Genomic DNA, 8,158 nt, shown 5'->3' with positions numbered 1-8,158 from the left:
TGGACTGCAGCTAAGCCTCCAAGGAGGATCTTTGCGTCGTAGCTTTGAAGGGGAAAGCAACAGTCAACCTGTACCTCGTCGTCCTTGCAAAGCGCACATTGTATTAAATACTTAGGCGAGTACTTGGACTGCAGCTAAGCCCCCGAGTGGGAGGCTGGCTCCTCACTCGGTAGGATTTTCAAACTTAGGCGAGTACTTGGACTGCAGCTAAGCCCCCGAGTGGGAGACTAGCTCCACACTCGGTAGGATTTTCAGATACTTAGGCGAGTACTTGGACTGCAGCTAAGCCCCCGAGTGGGAGACTGTCTCCACACTCGGTAGGATTTTCAGATACTTAGGCGAGTACTTGGACTGCAGCTAAGCCCCCGAGTGGGAGACTGGCTCCACACTCGGTAGGATTTTCAGATACTTAGGCGAAACGGATTCGCAGCTAAGCCCCCGAGTGGGAGGCTGGCTCTCCACTCGGCAGAGATTTTTTTTACAAACTTAGGCGAAACTGGTTCGCAGCTAAGCCACCCACTGGGGGAAATTTCTTATGTAAACAAAAAGTAATAACAATCACTGGGAAAATTATAACATTCTTGTTTTTGATAAACAAACTACAGAGGTACTTTTATTACATCTCACCCGAGTGAGTTCTTAAGTGTAAAAGGGGCGGAGCAGCTCCGCATTCCAAGCTCGAGGCTCATCAATCTGGCGTTCGACGTTGCAAAGGTGGTAAGCTCCATTGTGGAGAACTCTGGTGACGATGAAGGGACCTTCCCAAGTGGCAGCGAGCTTGTGTGGTTTCTGTTGATCCACTCGGAGGACCAAGTCCCCTTCTTGAAAGGGTCGGCTCTTCACATTTCTAGCATGTAATCGACGCAAGTCCTGCTGATAGATGGTCGAGCGGATCAAGGCCATCTCTCTCTCCTCTTCAAGGAGGTCGACTGCATCTTGCCGGCCTTGCTCCGCTTCAGCTTCAGAGTAGAGTTTGACTCGGGGCGCATTGTGAAGCAAGTCGCTTGGCAAAACTGCTTCAGCTCCATAGACCATAAAGAATGGAGTTCTCCCAGTCGACCGATTAGGAGTGGTCCTTAATCCCCAAAGAACCGACGGAAGTTCGTCGACCCACGCTCCTGCTGCATGCTTGAGATCACGCATCAGTCGAGGTTTCAGTCCTTTGAGAATTAGACCATTTGCTCGTTCTGCTTGTCCATTCGACTGGGGGTGAGCAACTGAAGCATAGTCGACCCGTGTGCCCTGAGAGGCGCAAAAGGCTTTAAACTTGTCGGAATCGAAGTTCGACCCATTGTCAGTGATGATGTTGTGCGGAACTCCATATCTGAATATCAACTCTCTGATGAAACTGATAGCAGTGCACGCATCAAGGTTCTTGATAGGTTTAGCTTCGATCCACTTCGTGAACTTGTCGACTGCCACAAGCAAATGAGTGAAACTGCTCCTGCCAGTTCTCAGTGGTCCGATCATATCCATCCCCCAAACAGCGAAAGGCCAGACGAGTGGAATGCTCTTTAATGTTGAGGCGGGCTTGTGTGACATACTGGAGTAGAACTGACATCCTTCACACTTATCGACTATTTCCTTTGCCATTTCATTTGCTTTTGGCCAATAAAATCTCGCTCGGTATGCTTTAGCCACGATGGTCCGAGAGGACGCATGGTGACCACAGGTCCCCGAGTGGATATCATCAAGAATTATCTGACCTTCTTCTGGCGTTATGCATTTCTGGCTGACCCCAGTCACGCTTTCTCTGAACAACTGTCCCTTGATCACCGTAAAGGACTTGGATCGGCGGACGATCTGTCGAGCCTCTTCTTCGTTCTCCTGGAGCGCTTTCCTCAGGATATACGCGATGTACGGTACTGTCCACTCGGGAGTGATGACCATGACTTCCATGATCAGGTCGACCACCGCTGGGACCTCAACTACAGTCGGATCAGTGGCACCTTTTGGCTATGGAGCTTCTTCAGTGAAAGGATCCTCTTGAATCGACGGTGTGCGGATGTGCTGCAAAAACACATCACTGGGAATGGCTTCCCTCTTGGACCCTATTTTCGCCAAATCATCAGCAGCTTGATTTTTCAGTCGGGGTATATGATGAAGCTCTAACCCCTCAAACTTCTTCTCTAGCTTCCTCACTACATTACAATAACCAGTCATAGCTGGGCTTCTGATGTCCCACTCCTTCATCACCTGATTAACCACTAGATCTGAGTCGCCATAAACCATGAGGCGACGGACGCCGAGTGAAATGGCCATACGCAACCCATACAACAGTTCTTCGTATTCTGCTTCATTGTTGGAAGAATCAAAGTGAATCTGGAGCACGTATCTGAGCTTATCTCCTCAGGGGGAAACCAATACTACCCCAGCACCAGAACCATTCAGCATCTTGGAACCATCGAAGAACATAGTCCAGTGCTCCGAGTGAACTTGAGTCGGTAACTGTTGTTCAATCCACTCAGCGATGAAATCTGCTATTGCTTGGGACTTGATGGCTTTCTTCGCCTCAAACTTGATATCAAGGGGAAGAAGTTCAATCGCCCATTTAGCCACTCGACCAGTTGCATCTCTGTTGTGCAAAATCTCTGATAATGGGGCGTCGCTGACGACTGTAATGGAATGATCAGAGAAGTAATGAGCAACTTTCTTCGCGGTCATATAAATCCCATACACAAGCTTCTGATAATGAGGGTATCTTTGCTTTGACGGGGTTAATACTTCAGAAAGATAATATACTGGGCGCTGAACTTTGAAGGCCTTTCCTTCCTCTTCCCGCTCGACCGTAAGTACTGTACGGACGACTTGTCCTGTGGCTGCAATGTAAAGCAGCAACGGCTCCTTGCTGATTGTGGCAGCAAGCACCGGCTGGGTCGAGAGCAGAGCTTTGAGCTCTGCAAACGCTGCATCAGCTTCAGGAGTCCACTCGAACTTGTCTGACTTCTTCATCAGTCGGTAAAGAGGCAATGCCTTTTCACCGAGGCGAGAGATGAATCGACTTAAAGCAGCCAAGCATCCAGTAAGCTTCTGGACATCGTGCACATGCACAGGGCGTTTCATTCGGAGTATAGTGCCAACTTTTTCTAGGTTAGCGTCGATTCCTCGTTCAGAAACGAGAAAACTGAGTAACTTTCCGCCAGGAACTCCAAATGTGCACTTTGATGGATTAAGCTTGATATCATACCTCCTGAGATTGGCAAATGTTTCAGCAAGGTCAGTCAATAGGTCGGAACCTTTCCGTCACTTGACCATAATGTCATCCATGTATGCTTCCACATTCCGACTGATTTGAGTGAGTAAACACTTCTGAATCATCCTCATGAACGTGGCTCCGGCATTCTTGAGGCCGAATGGCATGGTGACATAACAGAAGCACCCGAATGGAGTGATGAAAGCTGTTTTGATCTTGTCAGGTCCATACAGACGGATCTGATAGTACCCGGAATATGAATCTAAGAAAGATAACCGCTCACATCCCACAGTCGAGTCGACTATTTGGTCGATGCGGGGGAGAGGAAAATGATCTTTCGGGCAGGCCCGATTGATATGTTTAAAGTCGATGCACATGCACAGTAAATTGTCCTTCTTAGGGACCATGACAACATTGGCGAGCCACTCGGAGTGGTAAATCTCTGGGATAAACTCTGCTGCTAAGAGGCGAGCCACCTCCTCGCGAATGGCCTTTCTCTTCTGGACGGCGGACCGTCGAAGATGTTCTTTGACAGGTTTAACTTTTTAGTCGACTCGTAGACGATGCTCAGCCAGTCCCCTGGGAACACCCGGCATGTCAGCGGGCTTCCATGCAAAGATGTCCCAGTTCTCACGGAGGAACTGGATGAGCGCTTCTTCCTATTTGGAGTCGAGTGTTGTTGAGATGTGGGTCGGAGCAGCATTTGGATCAGTCGGATGAATATGAATCGGTTTCGTCTCTCCGGACGACTAAAATGCCGACTCGGTGGCGGGCTTCTTGGCTCGCAACAAATCACTCGGGTCTGCAGTTTTCTGGTACTCTTGCAGCTCGACCACTGCCATCTGAGCATCAGCGATCTTAGAGGCTTTCTGGAAACACTCTTCTGCCTTTTTCCGATTGCCAGTGATAGTGATCACACCTTTGAGACATGGCATCTTCAGTTTGAGGTACACATAACATGGTCGAGCCATGAAACGTGCATATGCCGGCCTCCCCAGGATAGCATGATAAGCGCTTTGGAAATCCACGACCTCGAAGGTCAACTTTTCCTTACGAAAATTCTTGTAGTCACCAAAAACCTTATCGAGAGCAATTTGGCCGAGTGACTCAGCCTTATTTCCAGGGATGACTCCATGGAAGCTCATGTTGCTGGTGCTGAGTCTGGACATCGGAATGCCCATCCCTTTCAACGTCTCTGCATACAATATCTTCAGGCCACTGCCACCATCCATCAAAACCTTAGTTAGTCGAGTGCCTTCGACGACTGGGTCGACCACCAAAGCTTGCCTCCCAGGGGTGGCTATGTGTGTTGGGTGATCAGACTGGTCGAACGTGATGGCAGTCTGCGACTATTTCAGGTAACTGGGTGTCGCCGGAGCGACCATATTCACTTCGCGGTTGATAACTTTCAATCGACTTTTGCTTTCAACGTCAGCAAAAATCATCAGAGTGGAATTGACCTGAGGGTATCCACCGTCACTATCTTCCTTGTCTTCAACTTTATCTGACTCCTTTTCCTTGTCCTTGGGCTGCTTCCCCTGGAACTGCTGAATCAAGAGCCGGCACTGTCGAGTGGTATGCTTTGGGTAAATAAGTTTACCATCTTCATCTTTCTTCGTGTAAATGTGACATGGCAAGTCCAACACATCATTTACATCTTGGTCTTTCACTTTCTTGGGGTTCCAAGGCCCCTTGGGTTTCCCCTTGAACTTTCCTGGAGTCACGGCCAGGGCTTCTCCAGGAGCAGCTGGCTCGGCTTTCCGCTTCTGTTTCCGACTGGAGTTCCCTCCACCGGTTTCATTAGCGGCTGACTTGTACTTGCCACTCCGGAGCCGATCTTCTTCTTCACCATTGGTGTACTTGGTGGCAATCTCCATCATCTGACTCAGGGTCATGTCTCCTGTCCGACCGAACTTCAGACTCAACTCTCTATTTTTAACGCCTTCCTTGAAGGCACAGACTGCCTAATGATCAGATACATTCTCAACTGTGTGGTGCAAAGTGATCCATCTCTGGAGGTAATCCCTCAGGGTTTCATTCGACTTCTGCACACACGACTGCAACTCTTTCAATCCTGCTGGCCGTTTGCAAGTTCTTTCAAATGTCCTGACAAACACTCGGGCAAGATCTTCCCAAGTGTAAATGCTGCTGGGTGCTAACTGATTCAGCCATGCTCTGGCCGATCCCTCCAACATAAGTGGCAGGTGTTTCATGGCCACTTCATCGTTGCCGCCACCGATCTGAACAGCCACTCGGTAGTCCTCAAGCCAAGTATCTGGCTTAGACTCACCAGTGAACTTACTGACTCCAGTAGCCAACCTGAAGTTGGGAGGAATCACCGCGGCTCTGATGGCTCTGCTAAAACACTCTGGTCCCGAGACGTGTACTCTGCTGCTGATGGGTGCATTTCTGTCATGGCCTTCTCGGTTAGCTCTGTTCCTATCGACCAGACCTTGAACGATGACGGATCTCGCATCAAAGCATGGTTCCCTGTGGTCAACTAGAATCCTTCGCCCAACACTTTGACGGTGTCTGTCATCTTGTTGCCGAGGCGCATATGATCCACCCCTTGGGGAGGGCTGGGCACTCGACGTCGATCATCACGATCGAATCGGTCCTCATACTGCTCACGCCGGCCTCCATGCCCCTCACGCCTCAAGGGCAATCTTGGGTTGTGTGCTGACTGGACTGTATTCGCAGCAACGGATCTGCTGTGAATCCTGTTCCGCGACTGTGATACAACTGAATTTTGATCTCCCGCTGCCCAGAGCAAATCTCTGATTTGGAGTAAGCCTCTGCCAGCTTCTGACTGGGAAGGTTGAATGGACTCTGCTATACGGGCTGCAACTGCTAGATTCTGAATGGGAGTTCGGTATACCTGAGTTGGTTGTGGAAAGAGTTGACGTCGACTGGATGACAGGACCCGTTGTTGCGCTCGTTCGTCGAGCACTCACTGGAGATTTTCCAGTCGAGTGCGCTCAGCCAAGTTGGCCAAACGCGCATCTTCTAAGGCACGGGCCTCGGAGGTTTCTCCAACGATAGGAGTGTGAAGCGCATCCATGTTCCGGCGGCGGAGCTCCTCCCTCTGCAGCAAAGTGAGGTCCTCGGGTTGGTACTCTTCGTGAGCCTGCGCCGGCTCGCCTCCGCCAACGCCTCTGTCAGTGCGGGGGAAACCGGGAGGACTGCGTGGTCCGTCGACCATCAGAACCTCCGCCGCTGGATCGATGCTGTCGCACTCGGATGCAGTCTCTGCGGAGCCAGTCGATAGATCGAACAAGCTGTAGACATATTCGTCGGGCTTGATTGACGCGACTTGGGGAGTGGCCGACTGGCGGGCCACCGCGTGCCTCACCCACCGCTGAAGCCTCGATCAACCGGAGCGCTTGCGCCAGCGCGAGACCGGGAGGGAGGGCGGCACAAGAGTCGACCAATACTGGGTCGACGGCTTCCGCAGGAGGACACCGCGGACGCACGCGCGAAAGTGCGTCGCCCCGCGGATGGGGAGTGCGTCAACGTCGAGTGGAGCCTCCTGCAACCAAGCGGAGTCGTCGCCGATGAACGTGAGCGCGCCGGGACGGATCTCGCGGCCCTCAACCAAAACTCCGCCTGAAACCATGATGAATGGGATCGGAAAAATGCAACTTCTCCAACAAGTCGCTAAGACGCCTGCCCCAAGGTGGGCGCCAACTGTCGTGGTTCTAAGTCTGACAGTAGAATGGGGGGTAGGTATGGAGAGGCAAGATCCTAGCTATGGAGTAGTTGTATACGCAAGATGTTTACGAGTTCAGGCCCTTCTCGGAGGAAGTAACAACCCTACGTCTCGGAGCCCGGAGGCGGTCGACTGTATTATGTGCATATGAGTTACAGGGGTGCGAACCCTTTACACTGAGGAGGGGGGTGGCTTATATAGAGTTCGCCAGACCCCTCCAGCCCTCAGTTATGCAGGTTTAAAGGTACATTAAGATAGGGGGTTACTGGTAACGCCCACATAAAGTGCTATGATGATCATAAAAGCTACTTAATGACCGACCGTTTGGATGCAGACGGGCTTTAGATCTCCTGGTGGTCGAGTGGTTGGCTTCATGGTCGAGTGTCTTCCAGTTGGTCGAGTGGAACTCTTCCTGGTCGACTGAAAGGTAGTTTCTTCTAGAGATGTCCTTGGGGAGGGTGTCTTTGACAGGTCCATGACCCTACCCTAGGTATATGACTTCATCAGTCGGTGCCGGCAACAGCGGCGCCATGGCCATGGTGTCGTTCCCCTTCTTGAAGGTTTTGCCGTGGAGCTCCATTACAGGACTCTCCGGGAGATATCCCTAGCTTCGGATGGTCGAAGCGGGCGATGACGGCGGCTACGTCTTGGAGAGTCAGCATGCTGCACTTTGCATGGATCTCTTCATCGTCGGGGACAGTGGACGTCGGGGCGGCGGCTCCGAGTGGTTTCTGATTGTACGTCGAGATGGCGGTCTCGGGAACAATGTGAGTGGCAGCTCTATGAGGTGGAGGCTCTATCTCGACATTGGTTGGGTCGCATCCTTGTCCCGCTTGGGCGGTAGGGGTGTCGGCTCGGTTGATCCGCCCCAGAGGGGGGCGGTCTGACTTTCCGTCGGGGCGGCGGCCCCGGATGTGGTGCGACGTTTGTGGTCAGCGAGCGGTTTCCCTGAGCAGTGTGGGCTGCGGGCAACTGGGTTGTGCGGCGTTGCTGCTCGAGGGGAGCGGTGGTATGTCGAGGCGGCGGCCCCAGAAGGCGGTGCCGGTTGATTGCGCTGGGTGCGACGGAGCGGTGGATGTCGGGGCGGCGGCCCCAAGAGAATCACTATGGCGACCAGACTTCTGTGGCAACAATGATGGTGGGAGTGATGTCGGCGACGCGGCAATGGTTGCGGTAGTCGGCTCTTCTTCGGCGTGTCCACGGTTTTGCCTTAGTTTGCTTGTAGCTGTGGAGTCGAAGCTGCGGCGGCGGGGCCC

Source organism: Triticum dicoccoides, chromosome 4B, assembly GCF_002162155.2.
Source record: "Triticum dicoccoides isolate Atlit2015 ecotype Zavitan chromosome 4B, WEW_v2.0, whole genome shotgun sequence".
Taxonomy (NCBI): Eukaryota; Viridiplantae; Streptophyta; class Magnoliopsida; order Poales; family Poaceae; genus Triticum; species Triticum dicoccoides.
The sequence above is the reverse complement of the archived record's forward strand: the minus strand, read 5'-3'. Positions refer to the sequence as shown.